The sequence below is a fragment of the Macrobrachium rosenbergii genome, chromosome 22 (genome assembly GCF_040412425.1).
Source record: "Macrobrachium rosenbergii isolate ZJJX-2024 chromosome 22, ASM4041242v1, whole genome shotgun sequence".
Lineage (NCBI taxonomy): Eukaryota > Metazoa > Arthropoda > Malacostraca > Decapoda > Palaemonidae > Macrobrachium > Macrobrachium rosenbergii.
Genome location: NC_089762.1, coordinates 2,712,635 through 2,727,475, shown reverse-complemented (window position 1 = coordinate 2,727,475; position 14,841 = coordinate 2,712,635). Strand labels below are relative to the sequence as shown.

General features: G+C 36.0%; 1 long non-coding RNA gene across 2 annotated transcripts in view; it reads right to left on the bottom strand.

The window, feature by feature from the left end:
- Positions 1–14,841, bottom strand: part of LOC136850537 (uncharacterized) — a 44,927-nt gene that overhangs the window by 20,762 nt on the left and 9,324 nt on the right. For both annotated transcript variants that reach the window (XR_010856639.1, XR_010856640.1), the window contains exon 2: positions 11,562–11,648. This is a non-coding gene — a long non-coding RNA (uncharacterized lncRNA). The remainder of the gene's footprint in view (positions 1–11,561; positions 11,649–14,841) is intronic.

Genomic DNA, 14,841 nt, shown 5'->3' with positions numbered 1-14,841 from the left:
AAATACAGAAAGAAAAAATCATCTTGTTAAAAAAAAAAAACCGCTTGAGGTTTAAAGAATGAATTGAAGGCCTTTGATACAAACATTTTACCGAGTATTTTACTCATTTATTTATATTTTTATCTATTTATAAGTTGATTTCTTCATTTATCTTTTTTCTTTCTTAACAACTGATCTCTTCTTAATGTATTTCCTGTTCTCTTCTGCAACTTCTTCCAAATGAACACCTTAATATTCTAATAAACTGTAGGTCCCGTTGCTAAGTAACCAATTGGTTCTTAGCCACGTAAAATAAGTCTAATCCTTCGGGCCAGCCCTAGGAGAGCTGTTAATCAGCTCAGTGGTCTGGTAAAACTAAGGTATATTTTTTTTTTTTTTGGAAGCTATAATTTCGCCTCTTCCATATGATAGGTGTTTGTCTTCTGAAAGCAGTGAAAATAATAATAATACGAGATATCATGGCTAAATTGATGGTATCTATTTTCAGTTATGAGATTGCGCTAGGCATCATTGCTTTTATTTACCCTCTTTTTATTTCGAATGTGTATTTTAAGCGTTTTTCCTTGCTTCTAAAACAAGACAATCTTACGTGTTGAAAGGCTGCGTCGACCAAAGGACGCCTCGAAACTTGATATTCCATTATTAAAGTTTTCCTTTCATCCCGGATCAAAGCATCGCAAGAACAACAAGGCGGGAAGCATCCAGCGGCTTAAATTTAGCACTGATTATGCAAAAGACCTTGGAAAGAGCCCCTGGGTAGAACAATACCTCACCCTGGATAGAGCTTTCAAAATAAAACCATTGACGGTTCGAACGATTTGATGCCATAAATCAAAGGTGGTCTTGATCCTTATTCATTCAGCGACTATAAATATCGATACAATATCCTACACCAAATCAGATTATTGCAAAATACAAGAATGCAGCATTTTCAGCGAAGCGATTGGCTAGGAAACAATAGGAGCCATTTAAAGAGATAATGTATAAAAAAAGCAGGATATTTTTAGCATCATGAACTGAGATGAAAGAAGCTAAAACAATTCCCTTGTCAGTGGAATAACAGGATAATGACCCATCATAGCAGAAGGGAGGACATTACAGTAGAAACGTTTTAAGTGCTCTGGTGGATAGGAATTCTGTTCTGTAAGCGTCAAGTCAAGACATCCAGACACTCCCAGCAGATATTAAGTCGTTTCTAAGTTTCTTCAGCGCAGTCGAGTTTTCTGTACAGCATATAGTCAAGGCCACCGAAAACAGATCTATCTTTCGGTGGTCTCGGTATAATGCTGTATGAGCCGCGGTCCATGAAACTTTAACCACGCCCCGGTTGTGACCTGTCCTATATCGTTGCCAGAACCACGATTATGGCTAACTTTAACCTTAAATAAAGTAAAAACTACTGAGGCTAGAGGGCAGCAATTTGGTATGTTTGATGATTGGAGGGTAGATGATCAACATGCCAATTTGCAGCTCCCTAGCCTCAGTAGTTTTTAAGATCTGAGGGCGGACAGAAAAAGTGCGGACGGACAGACAAAGCCGGCACAACAGTTTTCTTTTACAGAAAACTTAAAGTAGGATTTGCATCGAGACCCTCAGTATTTGGAACTCTCTTAAGACGGTTAATTTTGAACACATCAGTAACTAGAAAAGTAACATTCAAGCGTGCGTTGTTTGATCATGAGGTTTGCAACCTCACCTTACAATACTTTCACTGGAAAGGCAATATACGTGTATGTATATATATGCATATATATATATATAAAAACATATATGTATACTGTGTATATATATATATATATATATATATATATATATATATATATATATATATATATATATATGTATATATATATATATATATACATGTATGTATATATATATATACATATAGACATGTGTGTATATATATATATTATATAAGACACACAGACAATAGAGAGAGAGTGAAAGCTGTTTATTGTTCTATTATAGAGAGAGAGAGAGAGAGAGAGAGAATAACGATTTTTCTTCAGACTTTTATTCCCTTGTTCTGCGCTGTTTTTTATTTCCCTGTCAACTGAGTTTCATAATACAATGAGAGTTCGTTTCAAGATCCACCTCTATTATATTCAATAATAATAATAATAATAATAATAATAATAATAATAATAATAATAATAATAATAATAATAATAATGGCAACTTATTTATAAAAGTGTGGATTTTTATTATAATACAACAGTTGTTCACGACATTGTGAATTTCTCAGCAATAGCAATAACAATAACTACAGTATAACGATATGTGATGTTGGAGACAGGAAATAAAAGGCCTTCTAATAACAGCAGGTAAGGATAACAAAACCCAAGAAAACTGTGCCAATTTTGCATCTGAATCGGTAGTTTTAGTGACTCGTGCAATCATCAAGTAAGTGTCTAAGCTTCTTCTTCTTTTGAATCCATTCGCAATGACGAGTGGCGTCGGTGTAAAACTTCAGAGTCGCTGAGCGATGAGATTCGAAAATGAAAGACTCGGTTTAAATGCAAAAGAAACTTTACACTTTCTCTTTCTTTCCTTGGGCTCGGTTTAATAAAGAATGATACTGAAAGTTTTTCTCAGAATTTTCCTCTGACCTCAATTCTCCGTTGCTGTAATTTCATTTTCTGTGTAGGCAACTTTTGTCTGGAATGATGAATGAAGAATAACAGCAATTAAAAGAATCCTTGTCATATATATATATATATATATATATATATATATATATATATATATATATATATATATATATATATATATATATATATATATGTATATACACATACATAAATGTATATTACCCTTTTCAGGAAAGTATTTTAAGGTGAGGTTGCAAGCCCCATGACCAAACAACGCGCACTTTCGATGAGACCAACCACCAGGAGCTTAACATCTTGATCAGGTCAACAACGGCACTTCCATGCAACACTTGAGGGCAGCCCAGGAAGCCACTGCAGTTACAAGTGCACCTATTCCTCCTTCTTCTTCTTCTTCTTCTTCTTCTCTCTCTCTCTCTCTCTCTCTCTCTCTCTCTCTCTCTCTCTCTCTCTCTCTCCCCGTCTTTATTCCTTCCTTTCTCTCCAACATCCGTTCAGGCTGCCTGACTTGCCGTAATCTGTTGTAGCTAAACAGGCTCTAATTCGCGAGCGTTCCCTTCACACAAATCCTGGCAACTATCAGCCTAGCAGTAATAACTTACTGACAGTCATTAATGCAATTGAGGACTGCGTCCCGAAGCCTTAATTGGTTTCCGATCAACCGGTGGATAAAATCGGGGTTTATGGTCCTCAGGGAAATAGACGTTGGAACGCCCTTCGAAGCTCTCCACCAATAATTGTGGCCAATCATTTCTACCGGAACTATTACCTTCAAGTACGGACTTTCCTGGTTAAGGACAGTATATATATATATATATATATATATATATATATATATATATATATATATATATATATATATATATATATATATATATATATATATGTATGTATATATATGTGTGTGTATATATATATATATATATACAGTATATAAGCAAATACCACAGGAAAATGACAGGCAGAAGTTCAGTACCAAGCGCTTTCACGTATTGTTTATTCACGCATCGTCTGGGCACAAATGAGACACAGATGAAAAGGAGGTTACAAAGTAAATAAAAAGAACAATAATACCAGATGGTTAAATGTCAAAGGGTAATAAGCAAAGAGATAATCCAGGATAATCCGGGATTACGCGGTCACGAACAAAAACCATAAAACTGAACACTAATTTTGTTGCTTCTAATTATCAACAGCTTTTTTAATTATGAAAGCATCGAGTTGAAACAAACCAAGACTTAAATTCACAACACTTTTATTATTTGACTTCATAAAACAAGGTAGGTGGATGATATTTTCTGTGGCTGGCCAGTTCACGAAAATCTCCAGGAATTTCTGACCAAGCTAAATAATTTAGTCCCCTCTATAAAATTTACCGTAAAGGAAGGAAGAAATTGTAATTTGAATTTTCTTGATGTAACTGCCCATAGACATGATAGGAACTCCATCTTTTCAGTCTATCGAAAATCAACTAACATTGGCTCTATTGTTCATTAATATTCGAATCATCATCAAAATGTTAAATTCTCTGTGTTTTCTGGGATGTTCTTAAGGGCTCTACGGGTTTGTAGCCGCAGTTCAGTGATGCTGAGATTAAAACTATTTATGATATTGCTTTGAAACTTAGATACCCAAGGACCTGTTTAGATGTAGCACGGAAAAGAGCCAGGAAAACATTTTAGTGTGACAAAATATATTACGGACAAAATGAGAAATCACTTTCACAACGAAGAATCAAACGACACCAATATTCTGTGAGAACTGTCCAAATATCGAATGCATTGTTCGTACATATGAGAGATTTAGATCATCCTGTTAACTGGAGTGAAGCAAGATCTTTAGTTCCGTGCAATGGCACAGTTAAAAGGAATGTCGCTGAATCTTATTTTATCAAGTCAAATAATGGAAGAGTTCTAAATTTAAGTTTTGGTTTGTTTAAACTTGATGTCTTCATAATTAAAAAAGTTGTTGATATTTGTATATATAATGTGTGTGTGTGTGTGTGTAATTGTAATAACCACAATGACCTCTTACCCTCTCGAATTCTTCGCGCTTTTTTGGATACGCTTGTCACTACAAAGCCTTAAGATCCAAGTGCAAGAAATATTAAGAAATTATACATATATACATCTATATATATATATATATATATATATATATATATATATATATATATATATATATATATATATATATATATATATATATATATATATATATATATATATATATATATATAGTCTCAACAATTACGCATACTTGGAAATCTTAGCTTAATGATAAATAATATTGCCAAGACCAGGAAGAACATTCTTTATTGTACAAGCTTTCGAGGTATAAAACTCATCATCAGGCTGAAAAAACCGACAAGGATGAGAATCAATAAAATTACAATAAAATGAATTGTCATAATAAATCTTCAGCAAAAATACTAACGAAATATATAAAATGAACAAGTAAATACAAACTAAAAGGGTGAGACGTAAAATAACGAAAAATTAAAAACACAAACATAAAAATATGAAAATAAAACTAAAGTGAAATGTAAACAAACTACCACTCAAAAAGTAAAATATTTAACGACCTAATTGAGTACCTACTATGAAATTACACGATAGCTAGTTGAATACCAGACGAGTTGTTGTTCAATTCCGGCTTCATCTTTTTAATAGTCAGCGACTCTGAAATTAAAAGGTCCAGTCTATTTGAACAAAAAGACAGTACCCGAAAATCCAGGTCAGTGAAAGGATGGTCTTGTGTTAAACTGTGTTCTCTAATGGCAGAAAAGGGTGGTTTGGAAAGGGGAAACCTAGTTCTAATAGAAAGACCTCTGTGTTCCAAAATTCTGTGTCTGAGCCAGCAGGAACTAGATCCCACGTATCGCAGACCACACTGCGAACAAGTGAACAAGTAAACGACACAGGAATTAAGGTCCACAGGCAGAGTAGGCTTCTCTCAAAAGTGATCTTATTGTAAAAGGATTACAGAAAACAAACCGGAAACTGATTTGAGGGAAACAATGCTTAAGTATTTCTTGTAACTTTTTTTCGGACCATATAGCTACTATGACCAAGGTAACGCAATTTAATGTACTTTACATCTTTACTAGCAGTACTGTACACCGGTCTGGGACAAAACTTTTCATTTAAAAAAATTTTCAGAACTTTGTAAAATACAAAAATGGGATATGAGTTTTCAGAAAAATAATTCTGGAGGAAAACCATATCTTGATGAAATAAATTAAAATCACAACAAACATTGTAGGCTCTATTAATCAAAGTGCGTATTGAGTTCATCTTATACAACTTTGGCGAAAAACTGAGGTAATTCAATCCCAAGCCAGTAAAAGTACTTTTCCTATAAACAGAGGTCTCAAATTTGCCACTATTTCTGTATACCTGTACATCTAAAAATGACAACTTATTATCCTGTTCCGTCTCACAAGTAAAAGAAATGTTAGGGTGACGAGAATTAAAATATTCAAAAAACAAATCAACATGTGATAATTCCTTAAACACAAGGAAAGTATCATCTACATACCTACGGTAACAAAGGTTTGAAAGCACTAGTGCATTCAGACATCCAAATCCTTTCACAATAACCCATGAAGCAATCCGCATATACAGGTCCAAGGGAATTTCCCATAGCTACTCCATCTATTTGATTATATAATTTACCATCAAAAGTAAAAATGCCATCAGCAGTTGCTAAATGTAATAATTTTTGCAAGTCTATTTTATTAAGTCCAAACACTGATAAATGGCTAGTTTCGATGTAACCTCTCTTTTCACCAATATCCCATTGAAAGAAACAACCGACATTATTCTTAATAATATATGTGAAAACCATTTATCAGTGTTTGGACTTAATAAAATAGACTTGCAAAATTATTACATTTAGCAACTGCTGATGGCATTTTTACTTTTGATGGTAAATTATATAATCAAATAGATGGAGTAGCTATGGGAAATTCCTTGGGACCTGTATATGCGGATTGCTTCATGGGTTATTGTGAAAGGATTTGGATGTCTGAATGCCCTAGTGCTTTCAAACCTTTGTATTACTGTAGGTATGTAGATGATACTTTCCTTGTGTTTAAGGAATTATCACATGTTGATTTGTTTTTTGAATATTTTAATTCTCGTCACCCTAACATTTCTTTTACTTGTGAGACGGAACAGGATAATAAGTTGTCATTTTTAGATGTACAGGTATACAGAAATAGTGGCAAATTTGAGACCTCTGTTTATAGGAAAAGTACTTTTACTGGCTTGGGATTGAATTACCTCAGTTTTTCGCCAAAGTTGTATAAGATGAACTCAATACGCACTTTGATTAATAGAGCCTACAATGTTTGTTGTGATTTTAATTTATTTCATCAAGATATGGTTTTCCTCCAGAATTATTTTTCTGAAAACTCATATCCCATTTTTTGTATTTTACAAAGTTCTGAAAAATTTTTAAATGAAAAGTTTTGTCCCAGACCGGTGTACAGTACTGCTAGTAAAGATGTAAAGTACATTAAATTGCCTTACCTTGGTCATAGTAGCTATATGGTCCGAAAAAGTTACAAGAAATACTTAAGCATTGTTTCCCTCAAATCAGTTTCCGGTTTGTTTTCTGTAATCCTTTTACAATAAGATCACTTTTGAGAGAGAAGCCTACTCTGCCTGTGGACCTTAATTCCTGTGTCGTTTACTTGTTCACTTGTTCGCAGTGTGGTCTGCGATACGTGGGATCTAGTTCCCGCTGGCTCAGACACAGAATTTTGGAACACAGAGGTCTTTCTATTAGAACTAGGTTTCCCCTTTCCAAACCACCCTTTTCTGCCATTAGAGAACACAGTTTAACACAAGACCATCCTTTCACTGACCTGGATTTTCGGGTACTGTCTTTTGTTCAAATAGACTGGACCTTTAATTTCAGAGTCGCTGACTATTAAAAAGATGAAGCCGAATTGAACAACAACTCGTCTGGTATTCAACTAGCTATCGTGTAATTTCATAGTAGGTACTCAATTAGGTCGTTAAATATTTTACTTTGTGAGTGGTAGTTTGTTTATATTTCACTTTAGTTTTATTTTCATATTTTTATGTTTGTGTTTTTAATTTTTCGTTATCTTACGTCTCACCCTTTTAGTTTGTATTTACTTGTTCATTTTATATATTTCGTTAGTATTTTTGCTGAAGATTTATTATGACAATTCATTTTATTGTAATTTTATTGATTCTCATCCTTGTCGGTTTTTTCAGCCTGATGATGAGGTTTTATACCTCAAAGCTTGTACAATAAAGAATGTTCTTCCTGGTCTTGGCAATATTATTTATCATTAAGCTATATATATATATATATATATATATATATATATATATATATATATATATATATATATATATATATATATATATATATATATATATATATATATAGAACATATAGACGACGAAAAGGAGGTGATACATATTCAGCTTTATTTACAGCCAACGTTTCACAGCATGGCTTCATCGTCAGGGCTAAAATACAAAAACAACGACAATTAAAATCGATACAAAGGACTCAGTAAAATCATTAACGTTAAAATATGGATATTAAAACCGAAACATAAAAGTTAAATCCTACCTAAGGCCTCAAGAAAAGAAAGCTGAGTGACCAAGGAGGGCACCAAAAGGACGAAGAGACCTCTCAAGCAATAAACAGAGGGGCAGAAGAAGAAGAAGAAGACTGACTATTCAAAGATGGAACCAGTTGCTTGATGGTTAACGACTCGAGGATATGGAGAGAAGTCTCGTCAGCAGCTTGCTCTAAGATTTGAAAATCGTCATAGGAAATACAAGCTTTGCATTGTTGAGAATGTTCCCTTATGTTAGAAAACTCCTTCTTACTCAATGTACACCCTGTTCTATGGAACTCAATATGGAACTCAATAGGAGGTGGGATAGGAGGTGGAAGGACAAAAGAGGGACTGATAAAAGGAGGAGGGATAGAAGGTGGAAGGATAAAAGAGGGACTGATAAAAGCAAGCAGAATAAAAGTGGTAAAGGATAAAAGAGGGACTGATAAAAGAAGGAGGGATAGAATGTGGAAGGATAAAAGAGGGACTGATAAAAGAAGGAGGGATAGAATGTGGAAGGATAAAAGAGGGACTGATGGAGGAGGGATAAAGGTGGAAGGGTAAAAGAGGGACTGATAAAAGCGGGTAGGATAAAATTGGGAAGGATAAAAGAGGGACTGATAAAAGGAAGGATAGAAGGTGGAAGGATAAAAGAGGGACTGATAAAACAGGATAGAATAAAAGAGGGACTGATAAAAGAAGGAGGAATAGATGGTGGAAGGATAAAAGAGGGACTGATAAAACAGGATAGAATAAAAGTGGGAAGGATAAAAGAGGGACTGATAAAACAGGATAGAATAAAAGTGGGAAGGATAAAAGAGGGACTGATAAAACAGGATAGAATAAAAGTGGGAAGGATAAAAGAGGGACTGATAAAACAGGATAGAATAAAAGTGGGAAGGATAAAAGAGGGACTGATAAAACAGGAAGAATAAAAGTAAGGATAAAGAGGGACTGATAAAACAGGATATAATAAAAGTGGGAAGGATAAAAGAGGGACTGATAAAACAGGATAGAATAAAAGTGGGAAGGATAAAAGAGGGACTGATAAAACAGGATAGAATAAAAGTGGGAAGGATAAAAGAGGGACTGATAAAAGAGGACAGGATAAAAGTGGGAAGGTTAAAAGAGGGACTGATAAAAGAAGGAGGGATAGAAGGTGGAAATATAAAAGAGGGACTGAGAAAACTGGATAGAATAAAAGTGGGAAGGATAAAAGAGGGACTGATAAAAGCGGGTAGAATAAAAGTGGGAAGGATAAAAGAGACTGATAAAAGAAGGAGGGGTAGAAAGTGGGAAGGATAAAAGAGGGACTGATAAAGAGGACAGAATAAAAGTGGGAAGGTTAAAAGAGAGACTGATAAAAGAGGGAAGGACAGAAGGTGGAAGGATAAAAGAGGAACTGATAAAACAGGATAGAATAAAAGTGGGAAGGATAAAAGAGGGGCTGATAAAAGAAGGAAGGATAGAAGGTGGAAGGAAAAAGAGGGACTGACAAAAGAGGGTAGAATAAAAGTGGGAAGGATAAAAGAGGGACTGATAAAAGAGTAGAATAAAAGTGGGAAGCATAAAAGAGGGACTGATAAAAGAGGGAAGGACAGAAGGTGGAAGGATAAAAGAGGGACTGATAAAAGAGAGACAGAGAAGGGGAAAGAGGGGGGGGGGAGATCTCGGGGAAAGCTTACAATGTACTGTACACGATTTTGAATGGCCAGACTAATCAGGTCATTGGAAATCGTATGATAGATTTAAGTACTTTCTTGTCCCCATGCCTTAGTGAAAATGATCTTATTATTAATGATGATAATCGGTTTATCTCAAGGTCATTCGAGCAACTTAGGTTACCCAACTCACTGAGGTCGCCTAACTACGTGTGTGTGTGTATATATATATATATATATATATATATATATATATATATATATATATATATATATATATATATATATATATAGTATATATATATATATATAGTAGTGGTAGGCGGGATTTGCCTTTGAAACGGCTCCACATATATCTGTGTCTGTGTATATGTGCACGTACAAATCCAACCCTCTACGTCTTTTGAAAATTCTCCTGCTCCCCAACCCAAACCCGCTCTCGAACACCGAGAAACGGTCAAATATACAAAAAACGAACTGTATATCAGAGAGAGAGAGAGAGAGGGGGGTAAAAAAAGATGCTTGTAGCACGTGTCCTGAGGAAGGAAGGTGTTTGTGATAAAGACGACCTTTTCACGGGTTCAGAATATTAGAGAGAGAGAGAGAGAGAGAGAGAGAGAGAGAGACCTGTTCAACAGCCCTTGAGGAAGGAAGGTGACAATTCTACAAATGATATTTTAATGGTTTCTGAATACAAAACCTCTCAAGTGCTACATGTGTTTATTTCTAAATTGGCACCAAAAAAAGGTATTTTCGGCGCACTGTACAGTACAAGGCCCCGGAGAAATGTTCTGTAGCCCACTGTGGTCTAAAAACTTCTGCTACTGGAATTAGTAACATACTAAATATCTATCTGTTTAAAGCACTAAAATATGATGAACCAACATATCTGAGAAAGTGCTTAAGCTTCTTTAGACCCGAAGTGAATACTGTAATCAGACATGCAAGTGAAGCATATAGGCTATTCGAACCTAGAACAAACTGCAAGTCAGGCGAGAGAGCATTTGTACATTGCGCACCAAGACTCTACAACAAAATACCGCCTGAAGTGAAGATCACACAAGAAGAATGCATATTTAAAAAGGAACTAAAGACTCTCCTATTCTACAGGAGCTACGATACTGACGAGAAAACACTGAAGGACAATTATAAAATATAAGAAGCACCTTATTTTGAAAATGTACGTGGGCCCGCCAGAGAGGAAATTATCCCTGTGGAGGGCCGTACATAAAACCAAACAAAGTGAAGATACGTCAAACTTACATACACAGCAAATGTAGAAAGCCTTGCTGAATCATGCGTAACAAATTAAGGAATGTACATTCTTCCTCTGTCTCCAAACACTACATGGAATGTCATATAACACTGTTATGAATTGCACTGTACGTACAATACTCATTTCCAACGCACAACCTATTCCTGTCCTCGGAATACACTGCTCTTAACCTACCGGAACTTCATTGTGCATGCAAGTACCACCGTGTGGAAACACACGAACAAATATAATTATATACAATCAGAGAGAGAGAGTTGAAGTTTTAATGATTTCCTTTTTCTCATCATATTGGCCTAAATTCGGTTCTGAAGTCCGGCTCAAAGTTAAGACGTGAAAGAAATTCAAATCATCAGGAAAAAAAACGCACAAATGCATTAGCAGAAACCAAAGTATGTTCTTACCTTAGTTAGGGATCAAATGCGCCATCCTCCTATCAGTCAATCTCGATTTTGTTTCTCGTGAATACAGAACAGAGCCACAACGCATTTCTGGAAAGAGAAATAGAGAAAATAAATAAATAAAACGGTAGACCAGAGGATCTGAAGAACATACATCTCTCTGAAATAAGCAGCATCGTCTATATAGTAGGAGGAGAGTAAACCCCAATTTAATTTTTCTGTCAAAATGTATTAGGAAGAGTTAGTACTTATACAGAACTTCCGAGAACCTGTTCTGCTTATTATGATATCAACAAGATAACGAGAGCTGACGGGGATTTTGAGAGCTCTGTGTTCAGATACTGGTGGGAAAAGTGACTTTATAGATTTAAACATTAGATACATCCAGGACAATTTTTATCACAGAAAATAAACATTGCAAAATCTACCAAAACTTTTGTTCACATTCCCTTGTATTCTCTACTAATTAATGCATAACACTTGTGAATCTGCAAAACACTTTTTTTTTGTAAATTAGTTTAAAAGGGGGTGAAAACTAAACAGGTTTAGCTTCACCAAACGATTTGTATCTAAGATCAGCACCTAAACTCAACGAGTAAAAATTGCGCCGAAGTTTCTTCGGCCCAATCGAGTTTTCTGTACAGCCGGTACAGCGTATAATCAAGGCCACCGGAAATAGATCTACCTTTCGGTGGTCTCGCCCATGAAACTTTAACCACGGTCCGGTGGTGGCCTATCCTTTATCGTTGCCAGAAGAACTATTATGGCTAAATGTAACCTTAAACAAAATAAAAACTACTAAGGCTAGAGGGCTGCAATTTGGTATGTTTGATGACTGGAGGGTGGATGATCAACATACCAATTTGCAGCCCTCTAGCCTCCTCAGTAGTTTTTAAGATCTGAGGGTGGACAGAAAAAGTGCGGACGGACAGACAAAGCCATCTCAATATTTTTTTTAAAGAAAACTAATAATCATCCTGATTAAAGGATAAAGTATTATGCTTCTCTCAAATAAAAGAAAGAATGATTAAGCGTCGCACATAATTCTATTCCAGTTCAAGTAAAGCATGATTGAGAAGGCAGAAGAACGCAGCCAAATCTTAATCCCGCGAACTCGCACAAAAGAGCAAACGAAAACAAAGAAAGCAGCAAGAAATATTTAGAGGTTCCCTGAAGTCCCTTAACGTTTCTTTCTCCTCAGGGGCAAACACAGAAAGTGGGCAAACTCCTTATAAACACGCGAGAGCCGAACAAGCTTCGTGCATAGTAAACACCTCAGGAAGAATTGATTTTCTGAGGAATTCATCTTGAACGTAACGGAAGACAAACACTTTTAGCAATGAGGGTCAAACTAATAACTCTCTCTCTCTCTCTCTCTCTCTCTCTCTCTCTCTCTCTCTCTCTCTCTCTCTCTCTCTCTCTCTCTCTCTCCCAGTTTCATTCAGGCCGAAAAGCCAAACACTGGGGCAACTTCAGCCATTCAGTGCTGAAGAAAGTTGGAAGAGGGAGCTGGAATGGTCTGACCATAATCATGGGTCTGACAGCCTGACAGATCCAGAAAATAAAGATAAAGTACATGGGTCTAAAGGCGTAACTTGGAGGAAAACCCCACAGTTCCACTAAGAAGCAACTAAAAGGGGAACATTTAGGAAACAAAGAAATGCAGAGTATATTTCTGTAATGTAATATTATCATTTCAGGAGAACTCTTCAAAATGAGGGGAACAATGTCGAAAGTAATCGTCATGTATCGCAAGTTATGCAAATGCAAACTTTGAATGGTGTAATTAACACAGTCACTGCAGGAAGTTTAATGACTGAGTACGAAGGCATAAAGCAGTGGTTCTCAAACTGGGGGTAATTACCCCAGTGGGGGTAATGAAGCCGTTTCTGGGGATAACGAGGCACTTTCTAAAAGTAATAGTTCTTTGGAGTAAAATTCACATGACTAAAGGGGAATGGAGAATGCGTGATGGTGATCTATCACACCACTGATGCCGGGGGGTAACGATACCAAAAAATCTAAGAACCACTGGCATAAAAGATCTTAACAATCAATTAGGAAGTCTGTTTGAGGAACTAACAACAGCAGACACACTCTTAGAACAAAGCCCAGAGACAGAAACACTGTTAAGGAATGTAATCAAAGACACACTTCAAGAAATGGAAGAATTATGGGTGCCAGAACAAACAAGAGCCAAGGGAGGATTACCCACAGCTGCTATTTTTTTCAGGAGGCTTATCAGTCATTTTTGGAAATTTCTAGCTAAATTCACCTGGTCTCTCTTCAAGGGAGAATCTCCTCAATAGAAGAACAGATGAAGAACATGGAAATGCTAGACATCAAATGAAATATAAGAAATACACAACTCCTCCTAACAGAACTGAAGAACAAAGAAGAAACGTTAAGACAGAAACTAAGTGATTTTATGAAAGAAACTAAAAATTGCCTCCATACCATGAGCTCAGTTTTTACTGTCATAACCCTAAAAATAGAGGTAAAGAGAGCAGGAGAAGAATGACAGGATTTTGTAAGTAGCTTTGTGACAGCTTCTCAAGGAAAAGTTAAGTATACCTTAGTTTTACCAGACCACTGAGCTGATTAACAGCACTCCTAGAGAGGGCTGGTCCGAAGGATTAGACTTATTTTACGTGGCTAAGAACCAACTGGTTACCTAGCAACGGGACCTACAGCTTTTTTGTGGAATCCGAACCACATTATGACGAGAAATGAATTTCTATCACCAGAAATAAATTCCTCTAATTCGTCACTGGCCGGTCGGAGAGTCGAACGCTGGGCCAACAGCGTGCTATAGCCGAGAGCCCTACCCACCCCTCCAATGAAAAACTAGCTTCTCAAGGAAAAGTCTCTGCAAGCCTGTTACCTTTAAATAAATAACTAACTAATTACTATTCCAGGAAATACGAAAAAGATCTATAAGCGTTGCTCTTTTACCCCTTTCCTTACTCATGTTGCCAGTCATACTTTAGTACTGGATACTGGCCATGCAGAACTCCTCCTTACGCAGGAAGACACATTCACATTGGAGAAGTCGAAGAGAACTGACGCAAATGCGTTACACATTTCAACTACACCATGTGATGCAAATCATTTAAATATACTTCACAGACCTAAAACATCATGTTTGTACACTCTAATACATAACCAGGATATCCATTCATATGCCAGTTTCTCAGGAACTGCAGATTCAAGAAACTAAAATCACTGACCTGCAAGATTTCGTTTATGTCGTTAACCCAAGTCCTGGCGTCTTCATCCCGCA